This window comes from Grampus griseus (assembly GCF_964374135.1).
Source record: "Grampus griseus genome assembly, chromosome: X".
Lineage (NCBI taxonomy): Eukaryota > Metazoa > Chordata > Mammalia > Artiodactyla > Delphinidae > Grampus > Grampus griseus.
In genome coordinates, this window is record NC_138999.1 from 121258514 (window position 1) to 121275291 (window position 16778).

Consider the following 16778-nt stretch of genomic DNA (forward strand, 5'->3'; position numbering starts at 1 on the left):
CTCTGGCATGAATGAGAATTAGATGAAACTGTAAGGGACACAAATTAAGACATCCATGTAGTCCTCTTAAACTCCTTTCCATAGACTTGAGGTGAGGGGCAAACACTCCTCACCTCTACTTCTGCTTGAATGTCAAGAAGACAATGGATAACCTTAGATTCATACTTCCAAAGCTTAGTATCCTCAGCTGAAAGAGACCATATATTTAGTTTTTTCTGGAAGAAAAATGTTGATATATACTCTAATTGTCCCAGTTTGGGATATACTCTTGTCGCTGAACAGTAACCAGGAATAGAAGTACTATGATTGGTCCAACCTGGGTGATGCTCTCCTCTATGGCTGGAGTTGAGGATCCACATGACTGAAGGCCCTACAAGTACCAGATTCCCAAAGGAACCAGATGCAGGATGATGGTAAAACCTGCTTATTAGACAAAATTGTAGCTATTATTTTTTCTATAGTATGAACCCAGAATCTTAAAAACGAGCTTTAGAAAATTCCAAGGTCAATCAAAATTCTAAACAGAATCCTGAACAGATGACATGTAATACGTAATGCTACTTGATGTGGGAGGACTCAAGGGTATACATAACTGAAATGCATGGTCAAGGACAAGTTTAGGGCAGATCAAAAACTACAGGAGATGATTTACTGAAGGTCCTGGAAAAAGGCATTGCTTTAACACCTTAATCACAAAACTCCTGTGGTTCTCAAAACTGCACTTTATAACAGACTTTGACACTTGCAAATTTGACTTGTAAGACTGCAACCCCCTGTTCACTTTCTTTTTTTTACATCTTTATTGGAGTATAATTGCTTTACAATGGTGTGTTAGTTTCTGCTTTATAACAAAGTGAATCAGTTATACATATACATATGTTCCCATATCTCTTCCCTCTTGCGTCTCCCTCCCTCCCACCCACTCTATCCCACCCCTCTAGGTGGTCACAGAGCACCCAGCTGATCTCCCTGTGCTATGCGGCTGCTTCCCACTAGCTCTCTATTTTACGTTTGGTAGTGTATATATGTCCATGCCACTCTCTCACTTTGTCACAGCTTACCCTTCCCCCTCCGCATATCCTCAAGTCCATTCTCTAGTAGGTCTGTGTCTTTATTCCTGTCTTACTCCTAGGTTCTTCATGACATTTTTTTCTTAGATTCCATATATATGTGTTAGCATACGGTATTTGTTGTTCTCTTTCTGACTTACTTCACTCTGTATGACAGACTCTAGGTCCATCCACCTCATTACAAATAGCTCAATTTCATTTCCTTTTATGGCTGAGTAATATTCCATTGTATATATGTGCCACATCTTCTTTATCCATTCATCCGATGATGGACACTTAGGTTGTTTCTATCTCCTGGCTATTGTAAATAGAGCTGCAATGAACATTTTGGTACATGAGCAGTATGTTTCAAAGTTTAGTCCTCCTAACCATCACTTGAGGGACAGGTTACAAAAATCTCTGGGCTTCCTCACAGAAATTTTGACATAGTAAACATAGGATGAAACCCAGGAGTCAGCGTGTTAAACAAGCATGAGGTGATTTTAAAAGATGGCCCATAAACTGATAAAAACATCAAAAATACTTTTAAATTATTTGCCCTTGAATCAAAAGACACACGTCTAGCTTTGCAACTTATTTCTACTGCACTTCCCTTACTCTTCTATCTGTATAACCCAGTTTAGTAATCTCCTTATTTGCAATCTTCATCAAAAGCCATCTAGCATCTTCTAGAATACCAGTAATGGGAAACTTACTACTTTTAAAAGGAGCATATTGCAGAGCTCATTTATACAATCTTGAGTCCACTGTGCTTTTTAGCATTTTCTTTTCTAGTTTCCATATAAGATATAGAACTGGGTTTGTGAGGAGATGCATATTTGGCCAAGATTATTCTGTTCTAGGTAAGACTACCACGCTGATACAGAGTGTACCCAAGTATACTCTGGGGTCTAACTTCATTTATTTGCATGTAGCTATCCAGTTGTATAAATATTTCATTGTTTCAACCATTTATTGAAAAGCTGATTCTTTCCCCATTTGAATGGCCTTGACATAATTACCTAAATCCAATTGACCATAGATGTATCAGTTTATTTCTCGACTCTAAATTCTTTTCCATTAACTGATATTTTTAATCTTAAGCTAGTAGCATACTGTCTTGAAAACTGTAGCTTTGTACTAAATTTTCCAACAGGAAAGTGTGAGTAATTTGACTATGTTCTTTTTCAGGATTGCTTTGGCTATTCTAGGCTTGTGAATATCTGCAAAAAAGGCACTGGGGATATTAACTGGGATTGCATTGAATCTGTAGATCAATTTGGGGAGGATTTCCATATTAATAACACTGCCTCCTGATCCATGAACGTGGGATGACTTTTCATTTATTCAGGTATACTTTATTTCAACAATATTTTGTGATTTTTAGAGTACAAGTTTGCAGCTTCTTTTGTTTAACTTATTCCTAAGCATTTTATTAACTTTGATACTTTTATAAATTGGACTAACTTATTAATTTTACTTTTGAATTGTTCATTGCTAGTGTATAGAAATACCATTGCTTTTTGTATATTGATTTGTATCCTGCAATGTTCCTGAACTTGTTTATTAGTTCTAGTATCTTTTTGTGGATTCTGAGTATTTTCTACATGCAAAGTCATGTCATACTCAGCTAGTTTAACTTCATTCTTTTTATGATATAATAAAAACATATTTAGATTTGTCCCAGTTCCTGGCACAGTACTCTGAAAACCTTTGGAATCTCTGGAGTAATAAGAGTGTCTTTTATATGCTAATGAGATGACTAGTAGCTGAGGGATCTTAAATAGCTTCAGATGGGGGCTGGTTGCCAGAAAAATCAAGTCACGATTAGAGGGTTGGTATTTTCAGCCCCCTCCCTGATCTCAAAGGAGTGTAGAGGGACTGGAGATTGAGTCAATTACCAATGGCCAATGACAATCAATTATATATGTAATGAAACTTCTAACAAGCCCTAAATGATGGGGTTCTGGAGCTTCTGCGTTGGTAAACACTACAAGATGCTGAGAGGGTGGCACACCCAGAGTGTGCCCCTTTTCCCATAATTTGCCTGATGCATCTTTTCCATCTGACTGTTTGAGTTGTATCCTTCATAATAAACGGTAATAGTAAGTAAAGCACTTTCCTAAGTTCTGTAAGTTGTTCTAATAAATTATCAAATCCAAGGAGAGGGTCATGGGAACCCCTGATTTATAGCTGGTCAGTCAGAAATGCAAGTAGTAACCTAGGACATGAGACAGGAGTCTGAAGTGGGGGCAGTATTGTGGGACTGAGCTCTTAACCTATCGGGTCTGTGCTAGCTCCAGTGATTTTGTGTCAGAATTAAATTGAATTATAGAACACCCAGTTGGTGTCTGGAGAATTAGACAATTGTTTGACGTGGGAAAAAACATCATACATTTGGTATCAGAAGTGTCATGGGTAAAAACAGCTCAGACTTTCCAATCTGGATGACTTTTATCACTTTTAATTGACTGAATGCCCTGACTAGAATTACCACTACAATGTTGAATAGGAGTTGCGAGAACATATATCCTTGTCTTTTTCCTAATATCAGGGGGTGTCCAGGGCCATATTATCTGCTGTTCCTTTTTCTTGAACCACTTTTCTCCTCCAGGTCTTTGTGGCGCCAGCTCCTTCATACCTTTCAGATATCAGCTCAAATATTCCTATTCAGAGAGGACCCATACATTTCTAAAACAGCTTCCTGTCTCTGTCCAAACTCCAATCACTGTCTATTCCATTCTCTTTTATAAGTTTCATTGTATTTATTTATATTTGAAAGTATTGTACTTAATTTGTCCAATCACCTTTCCACATTCCATTGCTGGAATCTTAGATCAATGAGAGCTGATCCCTTCTCTAACTTGTTCAATGTCCCTCATGCTTATAACACTATCTGACACATGGTAGGCATTAAATAAATATTTGTTGAATAAATGAACAGATAAATAAATTAATTAATTAATCAGTCAATATATTAATATGTACTTGAAGCAGAGCTTCTCAACCAGAATGACACAGAATACCAAATGGTCTTAAAAGGGTGTATCTGATATATTGATGCTTTCAGCAATAGCCCTCCCCATCCTAGAAGACAGCCTCATCCATTTTTCTAGGTAAATTGTACAAATAATATCTATGTATGCCATGATGTTTTTAAAAAGTTTGGGAAAATTGGTAGAGATGACTTCTCTTATTCTTACTCCTTTATTTTTTTCTTGCTTTAAAAAATAGATGCATTCATCTACCCAAGTGGAAACAATGGAGAGGCTGACTACTGACTGTAGGAAAGCAGTCCAAATAGTCATTTCAAGGCAAGATTTACCTTCACTGCAACAAATGTTCCATGCCTATAAAGAGAAGAAAGTATATGTGGGTAGGTATTGGGGGGGGGGCAGGGTATGGCTGTATGTGCACTCAGTGAGCTGCTGTTCCAAAACACCTTTGCCTAAAAGATGTGGAATGATCATAAATCCTGGAGTGAGTAGCCCAGTGGTCTGCAACTGACACTTCCTATTTGTTAACTAAAGCCGAGACAGAATGCCCCATCGGTTGCCCTGAATATACTGAAAAGAACGTATTCTTTTCAGTAAATCATTGTTTCTACAAATCTTGAGTGTCAGTACCAAAGGAATTGTTTTTTCCTTACTGATATGCAGCCACTCAAAGAAGTAACCACCTTACAGACAGATGGCTCTGCTTTAGCCAAGCCATTCAGGATGGGGAGCTGGTATCCAGGATAAGGGGTCACACTGGAAATAGTGCCTCAAAGGGAGAGTCTGGGAAGGAGGAAGGGAGGGAAGGAGAGGAAGAGGGAGAGAGGGAGAAAAAAGAAAAGAAAAGAAAAGAAAGGAGAAAAGAATAAAGAAAGAAAAGAAAGGAATGAGTTTATCTTTATGAAGATAATATTATATATCTATATAGTGTGTGTATATATATATGTATATATATATATATATATATTCTATTTCTGAATGTAGAACTGGAAGAAATTTCCAGAAATTCATTACCTGTTATAATAATCTTTTGACCATAATTGAATTACATGTAGTCAACCACAAAGTCTGTGTGTGTTTAAAGAGCCACAGCATTGGATTAAAGACCTTGCCCTCTTTCCCCGGGGGCAGCTCCCAAAGTGAGATTCAAAGCCTAGCATAGGGAAGACCTTCAAGATGGTGGAGGAGTAAGTCGTGGAGATCACCTTTTTCCCCACAGATACATCAGAAATACATCTACGTGTGGAACGACTCCTACAGAACACCTACTGAACGCTGGCAGAAGACCTCAGATTTCCCAAAAGGCAAGTAACTAACTCCCCACGTACCTGGATAGGGCAAAAGAAAAAAGAAAAAACAGACACAAAAGAATAGGGACGTGACCTGCCTCTCTGGGAGGGAGCTGTGAAGGAGGAAAAGTTTCCACACACTAGGAAGCCGCTTCACTGGTGGAAACGGGGGATGGGTGGGGGGTAAGCTTCAGAGCCACAGAGGAGAGCACAGCAATAGGGGTGCAGAGGGCAAAGCAGAGAGATTCCCGCATGGAGGATAGGTGCCGGCCAGCACTCAACAGCATAAGAGGCTTGTCTGCTCACCCGACGGGGCGGGCGGGGCTGGGAGCTGAGGCTCACGCTTCGGAGGTGAGATCCCAGGGAGAGGGCTGGGGTTGGCTGCATGAACAAAGCCTGAGGGGGCTAGTGCACCACAGCTAGCCTGGAGGGAGTCCGGGGAAAAGTCTGGAGCCGCCTAAGAGTCAAGAGACCATTGTTTCACGGTGCACGAGGAGATGGGATTCACAGCACCACCTAAACAAGCTCCAGAGATTGGCGTGAGCCAAGGCTATCAGCACAGACACCAGAGACAGGCATGAGATGCTAAGGCTGCTGCTGCAGCCAACAGGATCCCTGTGTACAAGCACAGGTCACTATCCACATCTCCCCTCCCAGGAGCCTGTGCAGCCCACCACTGGAGGGTCCTGTGATCCAGGGACCCCTTCCCCAGGAGAACACATGGTGCACCTCATGCTACTGCAACCTCACGCCAGCTTCTGCTGCCTCTGCTGCCTCACACTCGCCCCGCATTCCGTACCCCTCCCTACCCCTGGCCAGAGTGAGCCAGAGGCCCCTAATCAGCTGCTACTTTAACCCTGTCCTGTCTGAGTGAAGAACAGACGCCCTCAGGCGACCTACACGCAGAGGCGGGGCCAAATCCAAAGTTGAAACACAGGAGCTGTGCGAACAAAGAAGAGAAAGGGAAATCACTCCCAGAAGCCTCAGGAGCAGCGGATTAAATCTCCACAATCAACTTGATGTACTCTGCACCTGTGGAAAACCTGAGTAGACAACAAATCATCCCAAAACTGAGGCTGTGGACTTTGGAAGCAACAAATGGAGATTTCAGGTTTGCTCTCTGCATCTAATTTGTTTCTGGTCTTATGTTTATCTTAGTTTAGTATTTAGAGTTTATTATCATTGGTAGATTTCTTTAGTGATTTGGTTGCTCTCTTCCTTTTTTTTACATATAGATATATATTTTTGTTTCCTTTTTCTCTTTTTGTGAGTGTGTATGTGTATGCTTCTTTGTGGATTTTGTCTGTATAGCATTGCTTTTACAATTTGTCCTAGGGTTCTGTCTGTCCTTTATTTATTTATTTATTTATTTAGTATAGTTTTTAGTGTTTGTTATCACTGGTCAATTTGTTTTCTGGTTTGCTTGCTCTCTTCTTTCTTTCTTTTTCTGTTACTTTCTAATTTATTATTTATAATAATTTTTTATTTTAATAGCTTTATTTTATTTATTTTTTCTTTCTTTCTTTTTTTCTCCCTTTTCTTCTGAGCCATGTGGCTGACAGTGTCTTTGTGCTGTGCTCAGGTGTCAGACCTGTGCCTCTGAGGTGGGAGATCTGAGTTCAGGACATTGGTGCACCAGAGACCTCCTGGCTTCACATAATATCAAACGGCAAAAGCTTTCCCAGAGATCTCCATCTCAACACAAAGACCCAGCTCCACTCAACAACCAGCAACCTACAGTGCTGGACACCCTAAGCCAAACAACTATCAATACAGGAACACAACACCACCGATTAGCAGAGAGGCTGCCTAAAATCATAATAATGTCACAGACATCCCGAAAGAGACCACCGGATGTGGTCCTGTCCACCAGAAAGACAAGATCCAGCCTAATCCAACAGAACACAGGCAGCAATCACCTCCACCAGGAAGCCTACACAACCCACTGAACTAACCTTAGCCACCAGAGGAAGACACCAAAACAACAGGAACTACGAACCTGCAGTCTGTGAAAAGGAGATCCCAAACACAGAAAGTTAAGCAAAATGAGAAGACAGAGAAACACACAGTAGATGAAGGAACAAGGTAAAAACCCACCAGACCAAACAAATGGAGAGGAAATAGGCAGTCTACCTGAAATAGAATTCAGAGTAATGATACTAAAGATGATCCAAAATCTTGGAAGTAGAATGAAGAAAATACAAGAAACATTTAACAAGGACCTAGAACTATAGAGCAAACAATGATGAAAACCACAATAAATGAAATTAAAGATTCTCTAAAAGGGATCAATAGCAGAATAACTGAGGCAGAAGAATGGATAAGTGACCTGGAAGATAAAATAGTGGAAATAACTACTGCACAGCAGAATAAAGAAAAAAGAATGGAAAGAATAGAGGACAGTCTCAGAGACCTCTGGGACAACATTAAATGCACCAACATTTGAATTATAGGGGTCCCAGAAGAAGAGAAAAGGAAAGGGACTCAGGAAATATTTAAAGAGATTACAGTTGAAAACTTCCCTAATATGGGAGAGGAAATAGTTAATCAAGTCCAGGAAGCACAGAGAGTCCCACACAGGATAAATACAAGGAGAAAAACGCGAAGACACATACTAATCAAACTATCAAAAATTAAATACAAAGAACAAATATTAAAAGCAGCAAGGGAAAAACAACAAATAACACACAAGGGAATCCCCATAAGATATTAACAGCTGATCTTTCAGCAGAAACTCTGCAAGCCAGAAGGGAGTGGCAGGACATATTTAAAGTCATGAAGGAGAAAAACCTACAAGCAGGATGACTCTATCCAGCAAGGATCTCATTCAGATTTGACAGAGAAATTAAAAACTTTACAGACAAGCAAAAGCTAAGAGAATTCAGCACCACCAAACCAGCTTTACAACAAATGCTAAAGGAACTTCTCTAGGCAGGAAACACAAGAGAAGGTAAAGACCTACAATAACAAACCCCAAACAATTAAGAAAATGGTAATAGGAACATGCATATTGATAATTACCTTAAATGTAAATGGATTGAATGCTCCTATCAAAAGACACAGACATAGACTGGCTGAATGGATACAAAAACAAGACCCATATATATGCTGTCTACAAGAGACCCACTTCAGACCTAGGGACACATGCAGACTGAAAGTGAGGGGATGGAAAAAGATATTCCATGCAAATGGAAATCAGAAGAAAGCTGGAATAGCAATTCTCATATTAGACAAAATAGACTTTAAAATAAAGACTATTACAAGAGACAAAGAAGGACACTACATAATGATCAAGGGATCAATCCAAGGAGAAGGTATAACAATTGTAAATATTTATGCACCCAACATAGGAGCACCTCAATACATAAGGCAAACGCTAACATACATAAAAGGGGAAATTGACAGTAACACAATCATAGTAGGGGAATTTAACACCCCACTTTCACCAATGGACAGATCATCCAAAATGAAAATAAATAAGGAAACACAATCTTTAAATGATACATTAAACAAGATGGACTTAATTGATATTTATAGGACATTCCATCCAAAAACAACAGAATACACATTCTTCTCAAGTGCTCATGGAACATTCTCCAGGATAGATCATATCTTGGGTCACAAATCAAACCTTAGTAAATTTAAGAAAATTGAAATCATATCAAGTATTTTTTCTGACCACAATGCTATGAGACTAGATATCAATTACAGGAAAATGTCTACATTTTAAATGCCCCTTTTCCCCAGTGCTCTGTAGTTTTTCCAACATTGTAATTACTGCACTGTAGTGAAAGTATCTGTTTATATATCTGTTTGTCCAACTAAACTGATAGCTCTCTTAAAGTGGAGGTTTTGTGTTTGTTCTCTTTGTCTCTGCATGAGAACTAGCCCACTGTTTTCTTCCTAGTACATTGATACTCAATATTTATTGATCTTTTACTAACGTTAGGTTGGTATATATTCTGACTCTGGACTCTCTCATAATTACTGTGGAAACTTAGATCATATTCTGATGACCATGTGAACAACTGGCCTTGGCAGATGGTAAAAACAGCCTGGAAATAGCACGTGCACCTTATTCTCAGTGGTATATCCAGCAAAGCTAAAACCATGGGGAACTAATAAGCTGACCTTTGGACAGATGCCAAGATCTGGAGTGGGGGTGGGGGATTTTTGGACAAGCAAAAGAGAAACGTGTAAATGATGCTATCGGGACCTCTGGGTTGCAGCAAGGGATGGAGGCAGCAGATGAAAGAATGAGAGGTAATTTAGTACCCCTGGCAAGGGCCAAGGAAAAAGTTTTTAAATCCAGGAAGGAACAGCTGGGGTAACATTGACATGAGCACATGCAGAACAGCATCAAAGAAAGTAGATGGGCATTTAAACTTTGCCACTTTTTGGTACTAGCTACTAAGACTTCTCTTGGGCATTTGTTCTCTTAATAGACCTAGAATTTCTCTCTGCCTAGCTATCTTTCTCTCTCTTTTTTTGTCCCCCACCCTATCCCTCTGATCTCAGCTATCTTGGGACTCTAGCCAATTACTCTAGCATTACTCTTTCTCAGCAAGAACTCTCTTTTTTCTTTGTTTTAATGTGATAACAGTGCCTTTGTGTTAGTAGATCTCAACATGATATGTATCACATAACATTAGTAGTGGTTACCACTCACTGGGCTTAGTGGGTGAGGGGAACTGACCCACTGGATGGGGCAGAAAGTGGAATAAAACAACAGGGGAGAGGGATAAGAAAAAAATCAGGAGACTAGGGAACTAGATAGGCTGATTCAGGGGGCAGCAATTTTATACCAGAACCCTGCCTTCCTATGGCAAACGGCTTGGTGATGTGAACATGATAGGTTTGATTAAGCCCTTAGAGCATTTATTACAAGGTTTTTTGCATAGGACCTTGCAAACTTCAAAGCAGATTTTAGAGATATTTTCCTATATTTCCTTTGGCTCCTCATCCATGACTCCAGTCCCCAGGACCCTAGTCCAACTTTCTCTATTGCCTTTTCTTTGGAGAAGTAGGCCTGTTGAAAGTAACATCCTCATGTGTTCCTTCTGGTCCACAAATATTCAGGACGATTACTTCCCATTTCCTTAATCTTGACAAAGAGGCAATTATATGTACAGGAAATCACAAAATTGCCATGCCCAGGTAGATGAAAAATGTAGCTTCTCCATATATACCTTTTCTGACTTTCCTAATGAGCACCCCTCTTATACACACACACACACACACACACACACACACACACACACACACACACACACACACACACACACCCCTCCCTATAAGTAGCATGGATATATCACTTTAAGTAACAAATATCTACTCGAATGGCTTAGACCAGTTTTCAGAGTTCATTCCTCCACCCCCTGTTCCTCTCCAAGATGAATTTTAGATATACGGGGAAGGCAAGCTTACCTGACTTGGGAACTGCAAAGAAGAGGTAAGCCTCATAAGTAAGACCTTCCATTGTCTCTGTTTACCCTTACATATTTCTCATTTCCCTGAACATGTAGTATCTTGCTGTCCCCCCAGTTCTAAAATCTGTGGCTCGTGACCTCACATCCTGGCATTTTGGTTCTCAGTGACCATTTCTAAGTTAGCAATTGGTCTGCATTTCTGTTCGCACAGGTGACTCAGACCCTTGAGTTAGGATTGGCACTCTGACCCAGTTGATTTGCCCTGTAGCACTCAGTTTTAAGGCCATGTTACCCCTACCTTTGTGGCCTTTTCTTGCAAATTCTCTAAGAAGTAACCTTCCTTACCTCTTTGATACTCTACAGGGAAACTGCAAAGTTTTACATGCTTTCAGCATCACGTGGGGACTGCAATTCCTGACCATATTGTATCACAGCTTTTTTTCTGTCACATCTTCCCTCCAGACTGTAGTGATGCCAGTCTGCAATGTATTCTCAGAAAAGAACATGGGGCTAATCTTATCTGAATTTGGTATTCCTTTAAAATTATCTATATATTTCTGAATCACATCCTTTCCATCCCCAACTGTGGCACTGAAGATGTGGGGCAAAGACCTGATTTCTAATCTTTGTTCAAATTCTATCTTCTTTTCTCCCACAGTTCTTCAGGACTAGAAGGAAATAAGCTTCTTTCTTAACAAACACTGGCTTTCAAGCTGATTGGCTTCTTATTTTGATTATTAGAATCTGAATATCCAAACTTTCTTCCTCTTTCTATTTTTGCAACAATTCTAACCTCCTTCCCCAAACTTAAGTACAAATGTGTCTTAGGAATGACTAGGAAGAAGTTTCTATACATTGACATACTTTAAAAATATGATCTCTATACTATGTGTGAGTAGCTAACTATTGTAGATGTTCTGACTGAAGACAAAGAGAACATGCTGGAATAAGCATGTATACTGGCTCATGAGAACTGACTGTGCACATCTCTTTCCAACTGTGTTAAGCCAAGTTGGTAATTTGACATCAGCCATATTTGTAGTATTTACACTGTGGAAATAAGCAAATGCTATGGATCAGGGGGTTTTGCTTCGTTTTGCTTTTTTAAGAGAGCATTATTCAACATTTACCAGCATACCACTGTATTGGATATGTTGCAAAGCCAAGTTTATATCCAGAGAATAGCTATTACCTATATGTGGGATAGTTATCAATCAGAATGGCTCTTAGGTAGCCTAAAGAGTCTCAGATGTACCCTCTCCATCTTCCTAAAGCCAAAGAATACTACATGCAAGCCCCCACTGCCAATTCCAGTTTGACAAAGGTAATGACAAAGTCCACAGGTACACCAGGCTCCTGGCATAACAACATAGCAGTATTAGTAGTACTACCCAGAAATGCATAGTTTCTCCAAATTTGCCTCAATATAGGTATCAAGGGCCATATGTCTTCACCAGTCCTCCTAACAAATTCTGTTTCTATCATTTAAAACAGATAGCCAGATTCAGGAGTACTCAAGTTTGATATTGAAAAACAATGGCTACAATGTATTTTTCCCAGCCATAGTTTACATAGTCTTTTAAGGTCACTCCTGGTATATGGCTAACAGCCAACTGTTTTAAAAGAGTTTTTAAAGCATTGTGGGGTTTTTGTAGAATAAATTAAAAGCCCCAAATTTATACTTCATTTTTAATCTTATGTTTTTCCTCTGTTAAAAACTAAAACATCTTATGGGTCATAGCCATGGGAATGATATGATATTAACAGCAGATTCCTGCTAAGTTTTCTGATTTTACTAGAATGTGTACTTAAGAAAGGTCAATAACAACAACAGGAGACAACATTGATCCAGGACCAAAATTAAAGACAGGATCACCTCAGAAGAAGATAAATGTTTTAGAGTCTATTGTATCTCCTTTGTTTGACCAATAAAGGTAAGGAAAGACTTACTCTGGAACACTGTTTTTATTTTACCATTTTGAGAACATACCAGATTGCTCCTTATTCAGCGTTAATTTTAAATAATTATAGAGATCACCTGATATAATTTTCCAAAAGTAAAAAGGAGAAAAATAACAAAAATATATTAATTATTGTGACTTAACTACCATAATTGTTAGACACAATTATGTTTTTTTAAAAACTTAAAACTTATATTACAAAGTAAACATGTGCTCTTCCTCTCCTTTTTCCCTTTCCCTTCTTTATTTATTTATTCATTTATTTTTAATTTGAAGTATAATTGACATGCAACATTATATTAGTTTTAGGTGTACAATATAGTGATTTTAAATTTATCTGATCAACACAATAAATATAGTTACCATCTGTCACCATTTAAAGTTATCACAGTATTATTGACTATATACTCTTTTCTGTATATTACATTCCTGTGATTATTTATTTTATAACTGGAAATTTGTGCCTCTTAATCCCCTTCACCTATTTCACCCATCTTTCCTACCCATCTCCCCTCTGGCAATAACCAGTGTGTTTTCTGTACCGATGAGTCTATTTCTGTTTGGTTATGTTTGTTTATTTGCTTTGATTTTTAGATTCCACATAAGTGAAATCATACAGTATTTGTCTTTTTCTGTCTGACATTTCATTTAGCATAAGACCCTCTAGGTCCATCCATGTTGTTGCAAATGGTAAGATTTCATTCTTTTTCATAGCTAATTTATATTTCACTGAATATAGGTACCATGTTTTCCTTATCCATTCATCTATTGATGAGCACTTATGTTGCTTCTATTTCTTGGCTATCGTAAATAATGCTGCCATGAACGTAGGGGTGCATATATCTTTTTGAATAGTGTTTTCATTTTCATTGGATATGTACCCAGAAGTGGAATTTCTGGATCATATGGTAGTTCTATTTTTAATTTTTTGAGGACCCTCCATACTGTCTTCCATAGTGACTACACCAATATGCATTCCCTCCAACAGTGTATAAGGGTCCCCTTTTCTCCACATCCTTGCCAACACTTGTTATTTATAGATTCTAAAATGGCACTTGCCAGCACCAGTGTCCTTATGGTAGACCGAGCTTACAAAAATGGGTGCCGCCAGTGTCTGTGTTCCCAGGGGAAGTCACAGTTGCCTCCTACTTCTTTGGTCTGTCTTCTCCCTATGTCTCTTCACATGCTCTTTTCTCTTTGTGTAGCACTGTGTCCAAATGTCCCGTTTTCATAAGGACACCAATCGTATTGGTTTAGGACCCACCCTAATAACCTCAGTTTAACTTGATTACCTCTGTAAAGACCCTATCTCCAAATAGGGTCACACTCTGAGCTACTGGGTATTAAGACCACAACGTATGAATTTGTGGGGGACACACAATTCAACCATAAGAGCACCCATCAATTTTTCCCTTTCTTTTGTTATAATAAAGTACATATCCTTCTTGCTAACTAAGAGTGATAATTTTACGATGTTCTTGACACAGGCTATCCTGCCTTTTTAGTAGGCTCCTCCATTTATCATGTCCTCTCTTTCCTGTATTTTTAACTATTCTTTCCCAACTGGATTATTTCCATTTTCATTTAAACAGATTCAATCTCCAGCGGCCAGAAAGATGAGAAAGAAGGCCCTATATACTTTTTTAATTATCTTAGGAGCTAAATTACTTTTTTTTACTCCTTTGCCACCATTCAGATCCAAGCTACTGTCAGTCTCTCACCTGCACCATTGACATACCCTCCTAACTGATCTTTGATCCACACTGCCCTGTCCCTCCTAAAATCAATTCTCCATGGGGCATCTAGAGTGATTTTTCCAAAACATAATTTTGACCATATCTCTCCCCTGCTTAAAGCCATAAAACGTCTTCTCATTGCCTTTACAATGCAATTCCAACTCCTTAACATGGCTTATAAAGTCCCCCTGCCCCCCTGCCACGATGATCTAGCTCTTGCAAACCCCTTCAGTTTCATTTCTCACCACTTCATTCCCTTTCTACAGGCCAGGCAAATTAAACTCTTTCAGCTGCTTGACTGTACCCATTTTTCTATCTCCTCTTAAGGTTCTTGAACATGCTGTTCTGTCTGTTTGGAATAGAAATAGAATATAAATCCTCCACTTTTCACCTAATGCCTATTCATCTCTTGGATCTCGATTTCACCATTATATCCTCTGGGAAACATTTCCTCACTTCACAGACTTAATTTGGTTTCCTTAGTTATATGCTCTCCTATCGCTCTTTATGAGGACTTATTACACAGTTGGAAGTAACTAAGTACTGGTGACATACTCAATGTTTGTCTTATCCACTTATCTCTAAGCCTTATGAGCTCAAGGAATGTGTCTGGCCTCATCATTATGTGCTCTGGTTCTTAGCCTAGTATCTGGCCCAGAAGTAATGGTCAATAAATACTTACTCAGTAAATATTACAATTGTAATTGCTTAATGTTGGATTCTTCCTTAAGCAGTTAGCAAAGCACAATACTTGATATAGAGCAGATGTTTAATAAATAGCTCTTGAATGAATAATAAAATATTAATCATAATAGTGATGTTAACAGGAAGGCAAAATAAACACAGAAATTTGGACAACATATTTTAGGATAAAGAAACAGGGAAAAGATACCTGACCTTCAAAAATGTACTCTGTCATATGAGTTTCAAATATTGGCTCCTAGGTTGATTTTGGTCTTCTGAGTTTGTTCTTGGGAGCTTTAAAATTCAGAAATGTCTAAATTTTGTGTAACCACATTTATAAATATTTTTTTCTGTATATATTTAGGGACTGACTATTAATCAATTTCAAATTCTTCTACCACAGAATAATCTATATTCCAAATTTGGTGAGAAACTAAGAAAGGAAAATTTTTTATTGATACATTATTACTAACTAATGTCCATGCTTTACTTTATTTATTAATTTATTTATTTTTACATCTTTATTGGAGTATAATGGCTTTACAATGGTGTGTTAGTTTCTGCTTTATAACAAAGTGAATCAGTTATACATATACATATGTTCCCATATCTCTTCCCTCTTGCGTCTCCCTCCTAGCCACCCTCCCATCCCACCCCTCTAGGTGGTCACAAAGCACCGAGCTGATCTCCCTGTGCTATGCGGCTGCTTCCCACTAGCTATCTATTTTACATTTGGTAGTGTATATATGTCCATGCCACTCTCTTGCTTTGTCACAGCTTACCCTTCCCCCTCCCCACATCCTCAACTCCATTCTCTAGTAATTCTGTGTCTTTATTCCCATCTTATCCATAGGTTTTTCATGACATTTTTTTTCTTAAATTCCATATATATGTGTTAGTATACGGTATTTGTCTTTCTCCTTCTGACTTACTTCACTCTGTATGACAGACTCTATGTCCATCCACCTCATTAAAAATAGCTCAATTTCATTTCTTTTTATGGCTGGGTAATATTCCATTGAATATATGTGCCACATATTCTTTATCCATTCATCCGATGATGGACACTTAGGTTGTTTCTGTCTCCTGGTTATTGTAAATAGAGCTGCAATGAACATTTTGGTACATGATTCTTTTTGAATTTTGGTTTTCTCGGGGTATATGCCCAGTAGTGGGATTGCTGGGTCATATGGTAGTTCTAGTTGTAGTTTTTTAAGGAAGCTCCATACTGTTCTACATAGTAGCTGTACCAATTCACATTCCCACCAGCAGTGCAAGAGTGTTCCCTTTTCTCCACACCCTCTCCAGCATTTATTGTTTCTAGATTTTTTTGATGATGGCCATTCTGACTGGTGTGAGATGATATCTCATTGTAGTTTTGATTTGCATTTCTCTAATGATTAATGATGTTGAGCATTCTTTCATGTGTTTGTTGGCAGTCTGTATATCTTCTTTGGAGAAATGTCTATTTAGGTCTTCTGCCCGTTTTTGGATTGGGTTGTTTGTTTTTTTGTTATTGAGCTGCATGAGCTGCTTGTAAATTTTGGAGATTAATCCTTTGTCAGTTGCTTCATTTGCAAATATTTTCTCCCATTCTGAGGGTTGTCTTTTGGTCTTGTTTATGGTTTCCTTTG